At 38.5% G+C, this 18546-nt stretch overlaps 1 protein-coding gene across 3 annotated transcripts in view; it reads left to right on the top strand.

Annotated features, from left to right (window-relative positions):
• The window catches only part of TRMT9B (tRNA methyltransferase 9B (putative)), a 122294-nt gene that overhangs the window by 79483 nt on the left and 24265 nt on the right, over positions 1-18546 (top strand). The window contains exons 3-5 of one of the 3 annotated variants that reach the window (XM_042808305.1): positions 10452-10600; positions 13466-13664; positions 16207-16263. The gene's annotated coding sequence lies outside the window, so the exon portion shown is untranslated. The remainder of the gene's footprint in view (positions 1-10451; positions 10601-13465; positions 13665-16206; positions 16264-18546) is intronic. The other 2 variants (XM_042808304.1, XM_032999261.2) reach the window with 2 other exon arrangements.

Here is an 18546-nt window from a genome sequence, read left to right as displayed (position 1 = left end):
GTAGGATCAGCTCGCGGGAATATCAGACATTATGCCTTATTTCTTCTCAGTGTTTCATGCCCTAAGGGAACCATGTTGGTATAATGAGAACAAAGACCCTAGATAATTTTGAGGTGCTTGAATGTCTCCATTCCAGAAGATTTATTTGTTTTTGTTAAAGTAGATACAATATGCAATTTAATTGAAAATAACAGCATTGAGCCCTGAAATTAAGCAGAACAGATAAGGGAGGACTATGAGGCAAAACATTTTTCAAGTCTGTAAGCTCAGACTTCAAAAAAACCCTCTTTCGCTGAAATCTCTTAAAGATTGCCATCTAAAGGGAATTTTATATAACAGAGTATAATACTGGGTATTTTTGAAACTGTTGTGGGAGAAACACAGTAATGTCAGAACCAGTAACTTTAAGATTCTTGTAGTTGTAATTATTCTGCAAGAATCACCTTTTTCCCCAGGAAGGCAGCAGTAATCATGATGCACTGTCTAGAAATATATCCAAATGTTTCTCAGTGCATATCACCTGCAACTCTAGGTCTAATGACTCATTTTCACAATGTTTTTACTACCTTCTTGTAATAGCATTTTTATTTTGCAAAACAATGAAGATAACTCATGGAGAAATTGTCCTCCAATCATGCTAACAGTCATTCACACAGCTGCTTAAAAGGATTTTAACAGGAGATGCTTTTTCACTAGGATATTTCACTCAATAAATTGTGATTCTGCAAAATGTACACACATGAAAATCTTCATGCACGTGAGCTGCTTCACTCAAGCAGTGACCTATTATTCAACAGTTAGAGATCTAAAATCATGACTCTGAAACTTTTTCAGTCCTTTAAAGTTGGTGGTTATTTCTCTGATGCAGTTATTCTTCTGCTGCAGCACTGGCTTTGTGCATTACTCGTGTACATCTGTCCTACATCCTGAATTCCTGAAGCTACCCAGGCAATTTCCTGTGTAGGTAGGAAGTAAAAGTTTATTAAGGAGGCAGTAATTCTACAGCAACTGAGGGAAAGGATTTTCTGGCTATTTTGGTTGTGTTACAGGATAGAAGATAAAGTTATTACTTTGGGGGGTTTGAAGAGGAATAGAGAGTAAGTCTAGACTTTCAAAGTTTAATTCTATGCCTTAATGCTTTCAAATACAAAAATCAGCAAAACATTTGGTGATCTATTTTGACTTTGGAATATAGTATTTTCCTCTGATCACCAAATGTGGCCTTGCATCCATGCCTTAGGACTGCAGTACATTTATCCAGAATATATTGTGACATCGTGGAGAGGCAGAGGGAAGAAATCTGCTGCCTCCTGCCCACTTCTTCAATGAAGGCATTCTGAAGTCTGATACAGTATTTCATTTCAATTTGTGAGTTCCCTCACTTTGACTGGTAGGTTTTTCTTGGATCTGTGGGAGGAAACAGACATTTTGTGACATACACATTTCTGAAAGAGGCCATGAGAGTCTACTATTTGTGTATAGTGTGTCTAGACACAACCTGAAATGACACCTGAATCCCATAAGGTAGCCTGAGGACAATTATTTTTTAAAGGAAGTATATGTCAGAAACATGTGACAATAGGGAGTTGGGATGAAATGATGCATTACAGTTGCCTCTGTTAGTCACTGGTGGGTTGGCTTGCAGTGTATCTGTGCAAGTGCTTTAGTTGAGATGATTGTCACAGGAGTACGGCTGTTCTGCTTTGAGGGACAGCTCATCTGGAGCAGAACAGATGCTTTGAGTTGGAGCAGAGTCTGAGCTGTGAGGCCCAGCTGGATGCTAGCTGGCTCCCTGCTGGTCAAACGTTTTCTCAAAGCCAGGCATACTGGGAGGTGCAGCACAGAGACACACAGATGTCTTTGAATGAGCTCAACCAGGCTCCAACACGGAGAATTAACCAGAGTTCAGGACTGGCCCTTGTAGACCTGCCAACAGAGTGTTCAACAGTGACAACCCTGAAGCTCAGAGAGGGACAAGAACAAAGTGACAGTGGTCTCTGTACCCTTGAAGGGGAGGAGATGGCAGTCTGTTTTTTGTATGCTTTACTTTTTAGCTTAGACAGTGATGTGTGAATGCTCAGAACAGGCTTGAGGCAGCATTGTGGTCCCAGTCAGTGTGCTGGGAAATATAAAGCAGTGATGCCCAAGTGGCTACAGCACTGGCTTTGTGCATTACTCATGCACATCTGTCCTACATCCTGACCTCCTGAAAGCTACCCAGGCAATTTCCTCTGTAGGTAGGAAGTAGCAGTTTATTAAGGAAGCAATAATTTTACAGCAACTGATGGAAGGGGTTTTCTGGTTATATTGATTGTGGATCGGGATAGAAGATAAAGATTTTTATAACTAAAATATTTTAGAACAAATGTGTTTGTCCTTTTTAAGTACAATGTATTAAGTCTGAGAAAGCAAAGTTGGCTTCTTTGTAGAGGTTATATGGGAGACCTTTTCTTCTCATGGATTTACCCACTGGTATTTAATGGCATGAGATGCTGTTGAGACACAATTGTTACTGGGTTTGATACATTTTTGGAAAGTAGAGAAGGTGCAGATAAGGTACTAGATGAGAACTGGGGCACTGTGATATGTAGCCGTTATGTATTTGCCTTGCTGCTTAGCTTGAGCACTGCCAGTTTCTTCCAGGGCTTTCAATAAATTCCTATGATATGTTATAAAAAACTTTCATAAGAACCTGTTAATAATTCCCAGACAATGTCCAATGAGAGAGAACCATAGGATTTCTTAAAATTAAAATAGTGCACAGAAACTAGGATGAAATATTGTAAAAAACAATTGGAATACTATCAAGAACTTTACAACACAGACTACAGTTAAACTGGCGTTTTTCTTTCTGGCTATGACATATTTTGATGTAAGAATTTAATATAATATGTAAATTTGGTCCTTTATTGTACATTTAAAAGAGCCTGGGTGGTCTCCACCACTAGCAGGATTCCAGCACTCAGCTGCCAGGAGATAGAAACGTATAGCTCACAGATGAGTTATGGTACAGATATTGAGACCTAGCTCCCTGTGAAGTTCAGTCTTCCACCAGTTAGCTTCAGCATTCTCATTACCTCCTGTATTTATCTCCTTCTTTACCTCTTTGTTATCTAACATCTCAATTCCAGAGGATTTTTAGGGTAAAACTTGTTGAGACCCTTTCCTCAGTTTCTGAAACAACTGCTGCATATCTCTAGTAACTGTCACACTTCTTATCAAGAAGTTGCTGGGTGTCTAAAAGAAAGGCTGTCCTGTTCATTGCTTACATGCAAAACCATAGCATATTGCGATTAAAATCTTACTGACTGCTGTCCCATGAAAAAGGCTGTGTGTGCAGCAGGTAGGCTATCAAGAAAAATTAGTCAGATTAGGAATTCTGTCTGCTTTGGTTGATACTGAGCAAAGACAATATTGGCTTGAATGGTGGATGATGTGTAAGCTATGATTTCTTCTTTTTTTTTTTAAGGAAAAATAAATCCCATTAGCCCATCAGTTTCTGGCCAGTCTCATAAAAAGGTCTAAGGACTTTCTGTTTTTCTGCAGTGAACTGCATATTCATGTTTAAATCTATTGGACATTAAGAGGAAAAAAAAAAGGCAAAACGATTTGTTAGGAATGTCAGCTCCTTTTCAAGACAGCTTTGTCACAATGGTTATAATTCTATTACTCTCCTGCATGCCAAATCAATCAGAAAAGCTTGAAAAAATAATCAAACTCACATTTTTAAAAGATCATTCTTTGTTTGAATTAGCTTCCAAGATTCTTTAAATAGCAAAGCCCACATTAGGGTTTTTCTAAACTTCTGCTCATGCAGCCCAATTATGTTAGATTTAAATAGGCTACATACAATAGCTTTTTATTTTTTATAAAGTACTATCAGACCACTCAGAGCCAGACAATATAATTAGCATTTCTTATTCCCTGGACAGTCCCAGTAAGGCTGTTACTAACTTTGATAATATCATGGAGAATGACTCAGATACACTGGTAGATAATTTTCCATTGTAATTAGGTGCATAATTTCTAGAATAAAATAAGGCAGATAATTAATGCCTTGTATTTTATTTAGAATATTTAAATCTTATTAACTCTTTCAGATACTTTTACAGAAATGATAAAATGAAACTGAAGTGTAAAACTCTACTTGCTGGGTATCAATTATAAAAAGACGTATCTGTTGCTAAGACGCCAAAGTAAGCTTTAAGAGGAAGCTTATGTAATGGGGCAAGACAGGAAATTTAGATTAATACTCTGGCAGAGAACAGTGTGAAATCAAGACAGAAGGCAATGTCCCTTAACAAAGGAACTTTGGCTAAGGATACAGAGGGGTTGCTTCCTTGAGGCACATGTAGGTGTCGTAGTGCTCGTCATTGAAAGCTCTGCTCTTTCAGACATTCATCTGTCTCATGGCACTAACAGTTTGGCATCTGCCAGAGCTCACCCATATGGTGAGATTTAAGCACATAAGGGTGGCATTCATAGAAGATAGCACGTGAATCTTGTCCTCATCTAGCTTCTGGAAGATGTGAATAGTGGGTTGTGTGGTTTTAGAAAAAAATCTACCTTCCCCCAAGAGTTAGATTTCCATATCTGAAGAATCTGGCTCTTTATCTACAAACAATTTCCTGGAAGAGCCTAATCCCTTTATTTCAAAAATTTAGCCTCATATTCAGGGAATCAATAAAGCTGATTTTCAATGCTCTCCTCTGACACAAAGAGCTGAGAAGAAAACTTTGTTCCTATGTCTATAATGTCTCCTGAGGTTCAGTTCAAAGTTATCTAGGCTAGGATTTGAGTGAGCTCAAGTGTTGAATGTGTTCTGCCTATGAGTGTGGACCTCCTTGGTAAGTAAATGAAGCCCTGTGTGTTGAAATTCTGCTCAAGATGGTGAACAAAGAGGTTAGATACTGATGTCAGAGCCATTAGGGACTTGTATCAACAGGCAGACAAGGCAAAATCCTGGGAGTAGTGGTCATGCCTGAAAAAGCAACCTTGCACATTTGTGGTAAGAAGCAAGGGTTGAAAGAAGCAGCCTGAGACTGTAGGACAAGAGGTTGTCCCTCAGGAACCTCCAGAGGCAGGGGAAGTTGTAATAGAACTGTTCTGTCAGACCCTAAACATAGGCATTTTGATCTGCAACTAGAACTGAAGTTGCTGATCTTTCCAGAAATTCTGCTGAAAATTCCTACAAAAATGCGGGAACTCAGTAGAAGATGAGAAAACTCACGGTTTCCCTTGTTTCTTTCTTTGTCACTGATGCCTTTATGCTTAGTGAACATAGCTGTCTACAATGAAATTACTCATGCATCTGTTGATAGCTTTGTAGGTGACATCATTCTGATTAAACTGCTTTGAACAATAATGACCAAGGAATGTGGTATTTCCCCATGCTTCTATTCTTCACAAAGAGAAAATTTGTTGGTCACATTTTTTTCTTTCCAACAAATTAATGTACTAAACTTGCCACGTCAATAGTAATGACAGCAAAGACTGTTCTTTAGATCAGGCAGCAGAATCCTTCTTATGGTGAAGGAAAATAATCTCCTCTGTCTAGCCTTTATTATTGTTATATTTTCTTTTTTGAGATGGTCCTTCCTAAGAAGTATATATGTACCATTTCCCCTTCTTTCTTGGCTTGAAACCTATGTAAGTTTTTCTTACAGAGCAGAGCCAGCTCTTCTGGATCTCTAAAGAGTCAGGTTATAGAAGGCATATATTTTAGCTTATCTCAAAGTTCTGAAAGAGTTTTTGATGATCTGAGGGATAAATCAGTCAGAGATGGCAAAGAGTACCTTCATGCATTATTGTAAATAATTTATGAACTCCAGGTTTTCATGGCATGTTAAAAATTCATATGAACATTAGATTTAAAATTTAAGTATCTGACCTAGCCGAAGCACTTCTTCAGGCTTGGAATCAGGCAGATATATAGCACTATACACTGCAAGGGAGAATTGGGACTTGTGTCCATATCAGAAGATGTAATATGTAGCCAACTCTTATTGACAAAGAGTCTAAATTTGGTTCTTGGATAAACACCTTGGTCTCTCCCTCTAATCAGCCAAAGACAGACTATATCAGTAGTATATGTTCACTCTCAAACAGCCTGATTTTGCTTAACTTAAGCTAAATTTTTTTAGGCAGGTTTGGATTGGTAGCCAGTAACATCTTATTAAACTAGAAAGCACTGCTGAATCTGAGTGGTGACAGTGAAATCTGACCCTGCATTTACTCTTTGCAATCTCTCTGGTTTTGGAAGAAGTATAAAACAGTAGTCTTGCCCTTAATCATCTCTTTTAGTCAAATCACACATATTTATTGGGGCTATATTCCTCTTACTTGACCATAGTCATCTGAACATTAAGTATGTCCTCCAATTTAGTTTGTTGAATTAACCTTTTAACAGACAGTATGAGGCACCCTGGGAAGGCAAGTCATCCCACCTTTTTTAGAGTGAAACAAACTGCCTTGTGGAGCTATCTGTCTGACTGTCCCTCTGCTATCCATAGGGGAGCCTGGACTGTTAGGTAGATAAGTAGACCTGGTCAGACAGGTAGCTTTAGGTACCAAGTTAACAGAGATCAATCCATCAGAGATATCCTTTTGTTTTTGTTTTTTTGTTTGTTTTTTTTTTCATTGAGAAATAAAATATTGATCTGTAAGGTCCTACTTTTGTATAATAACAAAATATTTGCAAATAAACTACTAAAAATTCTTAAATTCTTAACAAATTAAAATTGTTAACAGTGGAAGTAAACAGACTACTCCATTCATAACTTAAAACTTTCACCAAGACGGCAAATCAGATATCTTTTGATGTGTGCTTATGGGATTTAATTTGCTAAAATCACTTCTCTGAAATTCCTGAAATGAGAAGGCTAATAAACTGAAATGCTTCAATGTTACCAAAAGGAACAGCTCTTTAAACATTGGGCTTGAGAATTTGTGTGGGCTGGAGAAAAACTCAAAGGGTTATATTTCATTGTATTTAAATTTGAAATTCTAGGGACAGAGTCTTCCAATATAGAGGTGTTATAATTTTGAAAGAACTGAGATAAAGGCAAATGAAAATATTTACAAATAAAGCCTTCTAACATAAGAGAGAGAAAGCAATAACTGATATAAATAAATGTTTATTTTTCAAATGTTCTCTGCCAGACTTTGTATGAAATATCAAATATTCAAAGATATTTAAACTAATTGTTCACCTGACTCCAGATGGTAAAGAGTTGCTCCTTGTTGTAGAAGTGAGCATAATCATCACAAGTGTGTGCATAAGTAGAAAGGAATGCACCCAGTTCTGTAATATAATTTTATAGCTCAGGGCTTGTCCTTGGCTGCATGCTGGTTTGAGGCATCTCCTGCTAAGAAGAAGCCGCTTGTGTAAGAAAAAGCTGCAGGTAGATAGAAGTATCAGATATTGCACCTTAGTTCTGAGAGAAGATGCTCTGGTTGTCACAAGGATGGCAGTTCTCTCCTTCTCAGCAGCAAGAATCAAGATTTGGTAGCTGTGGCTTCCTTTATGAAGATGTTATGAAAGCTACAGTGTTGATTAGCAGGTACTCTCCACGGGTGAAAATCTCGTCCCTGTCCTTATCTTTTGGTGTCCTAGTGACAGCCTCGAGAATGTACAGTCTGCTCTCTGGAGATTGGGGGTCTCCTATCAGGATAATGGCCACTGAGAGTGGAGAGTGTTGCATGAAGAACATGCCCACCACCGTCCAACAAGTGGTTTGTGTTTCAGACCAGTAATTTTTCCCTGAGCAAAGAAAATTCTTTCAAAACTTGCCATCTCTCCTACTCAGAGTAGACAAACAGATAACAACTGATGAAATACCATTTCCTCTTCAGAGCCCTGAAAATCCTCAGAAGTAAAACAGAAATAAACAGAAACTTCTGGAGCTTGGAGGTGTAACACAGGACCCTGTTTCCTTTTCCCTGTGTACAGTCACCTCAGACATATATGCTGCCTTCATTGGGACCAGCCCATCAGTCATTTTTGATCTAGGCCTGTACGTAGCAGAACGTACAACTTGCATCCACATTAGGGTGATCCTTTGATCTTGACAACTGTATGACCTGAATGCACACCAGCACGAGTTCTGGAAAGGTTTGTTCACATGATCTTCCTCCACAAGAGAACGGCTTTCTCACAAGACTCCTGAATAAGCTCACACATGCTCATAGAAAGATTTCAGAGACTTTAGGGTATGCTTAAAAGGTGGGACACACCAAACCTTCCTGCCATAGTGCTGAATTCAGCTGCTACACCCTGGGGTAGTGGGTCTTTTATGCTGGGTGTCTAATAAACTAATTTCCAGTCTCAGACATGAGGTTGGGGTGCAAGGGCAGAGCTAAATAGACAAGGCAGATCTGTGGGACTGCTGACTGATGCTGTACTCCTCATACTACTCACATGCTTGAAAAATGATTCAGATGCTTAGATGATGAGTACAGGGTGAGTCTGTTTAGAACAGAAAAATAGTGAAATGAACAAGTGAGACACATATACAAAGCAAAAACATTTCATTTGTAACAATACCAAACAGAAACTAGGTCACATATCATGACTCTTGGAGAAGAGCACTGAAAATTTCTGATGAATATTTGTTTCTATTACAATATGGTATACATATGCATATGGTATAAAGCAAATGGTGAAGCAATAAATGTGAACTACTAATGCTGCAGTAAAGATGGCTAGAATTGTATTAAACTCCAACAAATTACACACTTCCACAACTATGTAAAGTTAATCTGTATGTAGCGCACTGAGGAAAGCAAGTAGAATTTCTAGTTGGTCTCCTTGTAAGCATTTATTAAAGCAGTGCAATATCTCAGTGGGCACTTCACATTAATATCATGTGCAAATTTGAGGACAGTCTGGTCTTGTGATTCTTACTCTGAATCAGCCAAAAATCACAGGTTTTTTTAGAAAGGTTAGGACTCGTAATTCCAAACATCCCTCTATTTTGCCATCTGATCTGCTCTCTGAACTCTAACTGAATATCTATCAGTAGATCCCATATTGACTAAAGGGATCTTAGATAATCACTCAAATAAAGATACTGGGGCTCAGTTCAGTGCTCTAAGTATAGACTTTAGTGCCATTTGTGATGATGTAGGGGATCCTGCCAGGCCTCCACAAACTGCTGCAGAGGGGCACAGGTCTTATACAGTTTCTGCATTGGATTTTCTAGTCTTGTGAGAATATTTCAGGTGCACAGGCCCCTCTCTGTAGCCATATAACCTGAGATACCTTAATCTGTGAGGAAGTACTTGTAACTCAGGTTATATAACTAAACATATCTTCAAACAGATGGCTCAGCAGCATCCATTTGTCTGATTTATGGGGAACTGTATATGTTGTCCAAGTGTGAGTAAAGGGATGTGCTTATCAAATGCTAGAAATCTGCACTGTGAATGTAGAACTATTGCACAGCTATGTGACAAGTGTGATTGGTAGTGGCTAAACTGGTAGAAACAAACCATCTTACTGTGTAAGCATATCCAGAGGAGATAAAGGCTGCATTACAGTATGAAGATAGTAATGAGGTAGCTGTAAGGATCGCGAATGTTACACAATCATAATGCTATACAAGCAGAAACACATTTTCTATCTGTAGAAATAGGAAAGTAGAACAGGAATGTTCTCGCTACACTGTTCTTTTAGAAACATAGCAATAGCTTTAATCCACCTCCCTTTCATCCTCCTGGTTTGCCACTAACTCATTGCTTACCATGAATGAGCGGCTTTCAGAGCTTGTCGTCTCTCATTAAGACCATTAGCAATTGCCTCAGTGGCATCCATTGGATTGGGAAAGAAAAACTTGTTTTGTGTCATGTCTTACATGGCTTTTGTTTGTGAGAGGTGGGCATGCCTGAGCTGAAGCCATATCAGAGAAGCCACTGCCCATGATAGCAGGGCATAGGATTATTTTCAGGTAAACAGGACCAAGGTCTACATCTATGCTGGCAAGGATTAAAAAAAAAATAGGGTCTAGGGCTCAACTGCTGTGCTCCAATTGTCCAAACTGTTTAGCTATTATCATTCTTCCTTCAAGATTTGGACAGTTAGGATTTCACCAGACAATTCCTGAGCTTGGCTCAGAGGACAGCACAGGTGTGGAATTTTTCCTAAAAGGTAGTTCCCTGCTCCCCATCCTATGAAATAACACTCAGCATCTTGGCCAGAGAGTAAGGGCACTGTGGCCTGTTTGATTCATCGAATTGAATGTAGTGTAGCATACCTCAGCCCTCTAACTTCTGTCCCTCCCTGGTACAGATCAGACATTTCCCTTCATATTTTTGTTGCAATTCCTGTCAAAACATGGAGATGCTACCCTAAAGTCTACTAGTGCTCAAGAAGAACATTTTATACATCTTTTTGATTTAAAGGTTTTGGGGGGAGTACATTTTAACCATATCTTTCTACTTCTCATGTCAAGTGCTTTCTTGCCAGTGGTCGCTCTCTCAAGGCCTAAAAGCTCCAGTGGGATCAACAGAGAAACATGTTAACTTCTCCTCCCTGCCAGTGATGTTGGGTGTAACAACAGCTTGCTTCCAGAAGAGAAATCTGAAAGTCCTCAGAAAGTGGGTAAGTCTGAAATGGTTAACCATTTCAAAGTCTATTTAAGTTCTGTCGTGCCTTTTAGGTGATCTTACCAGTATTGGGATCTCACTTCAGAGACACAAGAAGAGTGAGCCTACAGCTTTAGTAAACTAAAGAAGGTGCATTTTCAAGATGAGAAGTGAAATTCAGAAAGACGATTTGTTCCAAAAAGAAAAAAATAAAATTATCAGCAAGTGGAAACCTGTGGTAAAGATACAGCCGGGAATTACAGGCAACTCCCTTCAAAATCCAGTTAGTTCAGTAATTCCCTTTCCCAGTACTAAAACCACCACCTGAGAAAGCTGTAGCCAGCGGGATAGTAAATCAGTACTTACTGCCCCTGCGACTGCAGCGAGTCCCCTTGTTCAGCATCTTGGGGAGGATGGCTGTAAGGGAGCTATTGCCTGGAATGAAGAAGAGAAATTTCTGAGTTGAGGCTGTCTTCTTTTCTGCCTAAACCTCAAGTATCCTGAAACTGCAAAGGGCTGAAGTAGCACTTCAGCAACTTGTCAGGATTATCCCCAAGACTTTTTTCCTTCTGGATAGCATATCAAAAAGTTTCAGATGTGGAAAAGAGAGCAAGATTCCCAGGACCTAATAATTGACTTAATTCCTATCCAGAGCACAGCCTAGGGGTCCTTTCATACACCTTCACACCTGCAATTCTGTGGGCTGGGGAGGAGGCACAGGGCAGGAGGGACAGGGATTTAGGAGAGAACATTTTGGGTAGAGCATGATATACAGCCTGTTCTTCTACCCCCCAAAGCCAAATTTTGAAGACTTTCTGATCTCTTAATCAGACATATATCACAGCATTGTCTAGAGACACCCTGGTGAACAACATATTGCTTGGAGTTAGAGATGGCCTTTGAGAAAGATCTTTTAGGTGTGTTCTCCAGAACATCACATCATTGTTCTTCAACACTTTCTTCCATTTCCACTTGCACTGCTGGATCTGAGTTTCCTCTTGCTCATAGGAGTGTGCAGAAAAGTAGATTCTGGAATGAAGTGGTTGAGGGAGAAGTTTTTGGTGAGAAGGTGATAGCATAGAGATTTGCCCATCCCATCCCTTTGTTGGGGGGACCCATAACAATAATAGGAGTTTTTTCTCAGATCTTAAGAAGCTTCTACTTAATTTTAGGCTAATTGTTATTGGGGTGAGAAAAAGGCACATTTTTGATTAAATGTCTTATTCCAGACCAAGAAGATTCTGCAACTCTTCAACACATGTCCTTTGCTTGGATTTGTTTTTAGTAAGGTTCTTGAGTTTTTTTCTTAATTTTTTTTTTCAAAGTATCTTTTCATAAAACTAAATTAAACGTGCAGAGAAGGGAGAGAAAATCAGTTTGATATTTGCAATGAAGCATAAGACATTTCACTCTGTTACTTCAACTTAAAAATGGGAATAGGTAAAGGAACAGAAAAAAGGTCCTGGAATATAGTGGATCTATGAGTCATCTCTAAGAACCACTTCCAGAAAAACTCCCTTCCATCAGTTCCTTTTTAAATAAAAAGGAGCAGAAGAAACACTTTCATATTTCACTGGATTAAGTATGCAGGAGGAATACCGTGGGAATAAGTTTAGACATATTAAGAACTCAAATTCAGACTCCTTGATGTTAACATCTTTTCTTGCCAAGACAGACATTTTTTCTGGGGATGGGATGGAAGTCCTTGCTATACACATATGCAGCTAACACAAAACTCTTTTTCTAGCTCTGATGCAATTTGGACAAGAGGGTCTAAGTGGAGCGCACTGCATATATTTTCCGCTCCTTGGTGATCAGAAGGAATTAAATTAGACTAACATCCCTTCCTCCCCCCTTGAAATGGGCTGATGGATGAGAAAATGGGAGGTGGTTGAGATGAGCACTTTGGTTTATTTGGTCCTGACAGTTATATGATGTGGGTATCTGTGGGATGAATAGGAACCCCAGAGACTAAGATGAAAAGACAGAGGACTCTACATCCCCAGAAAAATGGTTTCTCTGGGTGCTCAGGGCACCAGAAGTCTGACATATTCACTGTACTTCTGGTAGATAATTCAACAGAGAAAGACAACATTTAAGGTGCAGCAAATTCTGAGCTCTTGTGCCATCTGAAGGGAGAAAATGATGAAAAAAGTGCACATGGTCTTATAATGGATCTTGGTCTGATGTGAATATGGGGAGGATGTGGACATGCCATCTTCCAGTATTGTCTGCTGTGTAGCCACATGTGGTTACTGCCAACATGACACATAGGCACTGCTTTTTAGTGGTGCCGTGATCCATTGCATGGGGGGACGTGTAGAATGCTCACTTATATTTCTTTCTGTCCTGTACACCAGATACTGGTTTTAAGCAACATTCAAAAACATTTGTTGATGGTTCTATTTTTACAGTGTTTCGGTCTTGCTTAATATACTAAAATCACATGAAAACTGAGCCACATACAGCTATTTCCAAACCGTGTGTGTCATGGTCTGCACAGTATGTGAAAATGATAGCAGTCATTGTATCTTTCAAGCTCAGTAACTCAGGCATCAGAAGACCCAGATGTATTTTTTTTTCAAATTCTAACTAGATTTGTAATGCACCTGGTAAATATCTGCCCTTTCAGAAACACAATTTCACTTCTGCCAAAATAAGCATTAAGAATACTAATGCAGGTCAAGTAGTTTACTGTTGGTATGAGCAACAGCATAAGTAACCCATAATTTGAAACTAAAATGAATAATGAGTAGCTGCCATTGTATGATTTAAGACTCTCTAAACAAAACAGAAGGCAGTAGGGAAATCCAAGAAAAAGGTTCCTGAAAAGACAAAAGAAAAGAATGTCACAGCTGAGTTGCTTCTTTTCTTGCTTTAGCAGTGACACTGAAGGGGGGAGAGCAACTGCAGAGGTGAGTGGAGCTTCCAATAAAGGATTGGAGAACCTATAAATCCAGACAAGAACAAAGAAGCCCAGAATCTCTGCGTGAGCACTTCTGAGCTGAAGGAGCTGAATCTGAATGAAGTATACTACATCCAGTTTCCCACGTCTCCTGGGATAGCTGGTCAAAAGACTGGTAAGACCCTGTTAACAGAATACGTAGAGTCAAATTTGCCACCATATGTAGACAAATTTTTTCTCTGAACAGTGCGCACCGTGCTGTTCTAGTCTGTTTTAAGCTGTTTCTAAGTTGAATGGCTAAAGCAGTCTGGGACAGGGATCAGTGTCTAGAAAGGCTAAGTTGAGCTCTGGCTTTTTCATGGACTTTATGTGTGTTGGGACAAATAATTTGATCTCCTGTAGCACAATGATTGTTAATATCTTAACAGAGGAAGCAAAGTTTATGCTTTTGAAAGAAAAGTAGGAGCACTGGAGTCCTGCAGCGTCCTTGACCCAGGAAAGGACAAGGATCTGTGTTTATTGTACAGTTGTACTATTCACTCTGTTTGTCCCCTTTTATTTGTCTCTACAGCTGAATTTCAGTTCATACTGGAGGCATTCAGTGAAGTACGTTTTTATTATATGCTTCAATTCAGATCAAAATGTTAAAACACTATAGGGAAGCAATCTTTATTCTTAGCCACAGAGAGGAAATGCATATACCTGAAAAGCCTGTCCTTGTGAAATGTTTACAGCACTTTTGCAGAGGCAAGAAATTTAAGTACTGAGTGCTTTGTCCTGCAAAGAGACTGCCATTGAATAATAATTAGTCCTTGCAAGGTAAATAAATCCAACTCTCCTTCCCTGCATGCCAAATAGAGCCTTATGGTTTCAGGATGCCAGGATGCAGCTCAGGGTCCAACAATATGCCACCCTAACATCTACAGTGTGTGGATGTCAGCAGTCCTGAAACACTTGTGTTCCTCTGTCTCCCACATAGTTAGGCACAAAATTAGGTCATCTTGTTTCTGTTTGGCATTGTTATTTTATTAACAAATGCTGTGTCCTTTCCTTACCACAAAAAAAACCCCAACAACTACTTCTGCTACTGAAAACTGACATTACAAAACAGGGGAGAGGAAGGTTGATACAAAAATGAAGCTCAACAAAGCAACTGTATCAAAAAAAGGTGTTCTGAATCTGATTGATAAAGACAACAGTGTCGCTATGTTCATCTTTCTTCCAAAATTTTACCTTAAATAATTTTTAATTGATTTAAGTCAAAGTTAAAATATGCATAAAGTACAATTTACCAGTGTACAGACTTTACCCATTTTTACTGTCACTTGGCAACATTTTCAGCTGATATAATTGTTGTAATTGGTCTGTCTATGGATTTGGAGTTGTACTTCTGGGAGAATAGGTAGTGGGTCTTACTTGGGTAAAACAGAACATGGATTAAGTAAGGATGGCAGAACTGGCACCTTAAGGAGCCCCTGAATTTTTATGTGGATTTCTTGGATTTACTATTGTATTTCATAGTAATAATTTTCCAATTAAATTTTCTGCAACACCATTACAGTTGTATCTCACTTTAGTCTCTGATAGTGAAACAAGAAAGGGATTTTACTCTCTTGTGTCCAGTTCTGCTTGCTTTACCTCTTGCAACAACTATACTGAAATCATGAAGACTCATACTAGTGAGGTAAACGTGAGTTGTCCCATAAAGCTTGGTTATAATACGTAAGTATTAAATAATAGTGCTTAGTACTTACGCAACTTAATGCCGTATAATCTTTGAAGCACTTTAGAAATCTTAACTAGTTAATCCCCACAGCAGTTCTACATGGTAGGTTATGAAGGCCGGACATTAAAAATCTTCCACAATATGAGCTTGCTTTGCACACTAAGCCTATGTGAAAAAATACCTGCAGTTATGTCCTCAGAGTCATGAGTGTTTAATTTTACTAGACTGTAACACGCCTTACTTTCAATAAATTACTTCTGCTTTCTTATCCCATTCCAGGGAAATCCATTATAACCTGCAGTATGGCTTAGCACACAGTATTACCACAATTTTGAGGATATTTTTTATTATTAAAACTGCTGGAAGCAAATAAGCAGAGAGTTTGAATTTTTCTTTTTTTTTTTTTTAAGAAATCAAGTTTCTAGTGCCAATGATTACAAAGAAATTGTATGAAAAGGGTCAGAAAGTCTCTAAAGACCGAAGCACTCAGGAGAGTACCATTTTTAGGTTCTTGTTTTGAAAATCTGAGTTTTGTGACACTGAGATTGACTGGCAAAAAAATATGCTTATGCTCAATTTCACTGGGGAGCTTAGGCCTTCAGAGAACCCCCTTCACTTAGGAAATAGTATGTTTTTCTAGCTCAAATGTTCTTTGACTTTTCATGTTCCAGAAAAAAAAGAATATTGAATAGTTATTGCTTTAGCCTATTTCGGGTTTAAAATTTCCCATGAAGTGGAAAGACTGCTTTTAGTCCACTGTAATAATGCTAGCCTACTGGTAATGTCACAAACACCACTGGTTCTAGTTTTTCTTAGTTCTGCTGGAAAACTTTTTGAAACAACATTACAGTTTGAAAGTAATGTTATAATTCTATGGGAAGGCTAAAATCACCAACCAGAGATGTAAATTATTAATTAGCTCATGATTACATCTCAAGCACCTCCATAGAAAATAAACCTCTGAAATGTGTTTATTCTTTGTAATACCTAGAATGGAGAGAAAACAATGGCTTTGACTGGTGAGACCTTCTTCCAAGAGAAGCAGATAGTAAGTAGAGTTTTTGTCACAAATAGAAAAAAAAAATCAATTTTCCAGGTTGTCTACTGAGACAGTGCAGCATTATTTATAAATGCAGTACAACCTTTCCCCTCCAAGACATCAGGCAACTTAATGCCTGCCTTTTGTTGTCATCTACAACTGTCTCTTTCTGTAAAGCTTGTAATTTGAGAGCAGATCTTCTGTAAGAAGGAAGCTCTATGATATCATGAAGACTGACCTCAATTCCTTATTTTCCTCCTGCTTCAATTTGGAAACCTTTGTTTCCTTGGTTTTTATTCTCTTTCTTCCTGTCTTTGTTTTCATTCCTTTTTGTTTCATTTTTTCTCACCTTTGGATAAAAATCGCAAATAACCTTTGAAGGAATAATTAGCAATCTCTGTGACTCTATGGTAAAAACTTTTACCTGATTCACTACTGAAGTGGTTATCTAAGGGTAAGAGTTTCAGACAGACAAGGGAAAGAGAAATTTCCACATAACAGATGATAAGGGATGAACAGAAAAGAGACCCTAGAAAGTAAAGGAATGAATGGATGGGAACACAGGAGGAGATGTAATTAGCCAGTCTCACGTGCTTGTGACTACCTAATTTCAAATGTTCCAAGTGGAGCCTGGTGTTCTGCAGACAAGCTTGTAATTAAGTACAGGGTTGCAAGGCACATGCACAGAAGATCCTGAATTAAGGTTTCATGGGTAGCCTTCTGGCTTTCCCAACTGTTGGTCACTTAATTTAGTTACCTAAATCCTCTTTAATATAGAAAAAAAATGATTTTGATGAGGTCTTTTAATTGTTTAGGGAGGGGGGGTTGTTAAGGACTGCAATTTATTATGTGATTGTAGATGCGTAGTACTTCAAAGGAAAAAGTATTCTATTTTCATTCTGCATAAATTTGTATACCATGCTGAGACCTTAATACCTGTGGGGTTTTTTTCCTGAAGTGCATTAAGCTACACGACTAGCATCTATTTCAAATGCATCAGGAGCAGGAAGCCTGCCAGAGAACCTACAGGACCAGTAGACAATCATGGTTTTAAAGAGCATCCAGAAAAGATTAGGTTGTAAGGGGAACGGCTGCATGAATTCACCACGAGGAGTTTTAAGAGACTCTACATCAGAATATTTTTCTAAGAAGGTTAAATCTGAGGCACTTGTTTCAAACTGAAGAGCTTTTAAAACAAGTCAATAATTATGTCAACAAATAACATAGACCAGATGGTATTCACACTTGAGGAATTTTTAGGAAACTCAGGTATGACGTTACAGCAGATGCTGAACTGTGAACTGTTATGTGTAGCCTTTTGCTGAAATCAGCTTGCTACCTGAAGGCACAATAAGGCAAATATGATGGCATCTTGCAAAAAAGGTATCTGAGAGAATCTGGGAATGGTAGACCCTAGTTTGTCTGCACCAGTCAATTTAGCTGACATTACGTTACAGAATTAAATTAGCAGACATACATGGAAGTATGGAATAACAGGAACAAGCTGACACAATGTTTGTGAAGGACAGTCATGTTTTATAGATCAGACAAAGCTCTTTGAAGGAGTTAAGAAGGTTAATTATGATTTACCCAACAGTCTGGACTGTTGAATGCCTTGGTAGTGAACACCAAGAGTTTAATCGTTACTCCATGACTTTGCTATATTTAATAGAATATTAGGTTCATATGTTTTCAGTGTAGTTTTTCTCAGCTTGTTATTACAATTTTCCCTATTGTTTTTTGTTGTTGTTTGTTTCTTTTGTTGTTATTTGTGTTTATTTGTTGTTTTGTTTGCTTGTGTTTTTTTTTTTTTTTTTTTTTTTTTTTAAGTTCAGGTGGGATTGTCAAAATAAAAGCAATGCATATTCCCGAGTAATTTTGGCAGTTCTGAAAATCCCATCAGCACACAGTCATGTTCCCCCTATTTCCCCATAATCCTGTCTCCAGGTACCTTCAAAGCCGATTCAAGCAACAGGCTACATAAAACAGTAAATAGTTCGGTACCGCCAGTACTTTGTGCAATGCTGTGCAGAGTTCCCTGCCTGTCACACTGGCTCGTATTGTTTCATTGCATTCTTCTTTATCTGTATCTCTTATACATAATTTATAAGGTCTTGGGACAGGAGTACCTCTTCAGATTCTGTTTATAGCACTAATGGTGTCAGGGTCCTGGTGCATGGCTGGGGTTCTGCGTGGGGTTCTGTCTCATAAACACCTATAAATATATGAAAGTATAGAAACCATCTGCCATTTTTAGACTGCTTTAATCGGAATCGGTGCTGGAGTAGGAGG

The sequence above is a fragment of the Tyto alba genome, unplaced genomic scaffold (genome assembly GCF_018691265.1).
Source record: "Tyto alba isolate M040663 unplaced genomic scaffold, T.alba_DEE_v4.0 Super-Scaffold_6, whole genome shotgun sequence".
In the NCBI taxonomy this organism is placed as follows: Eukaryota; Metazoa; Chordata; class Aves; order Strigiformes; family Tytonidae; genus Tyto; species Tyto alba.
This window is presented reverse-complemented; position numbering and strand designations above follow the sequence as displayed.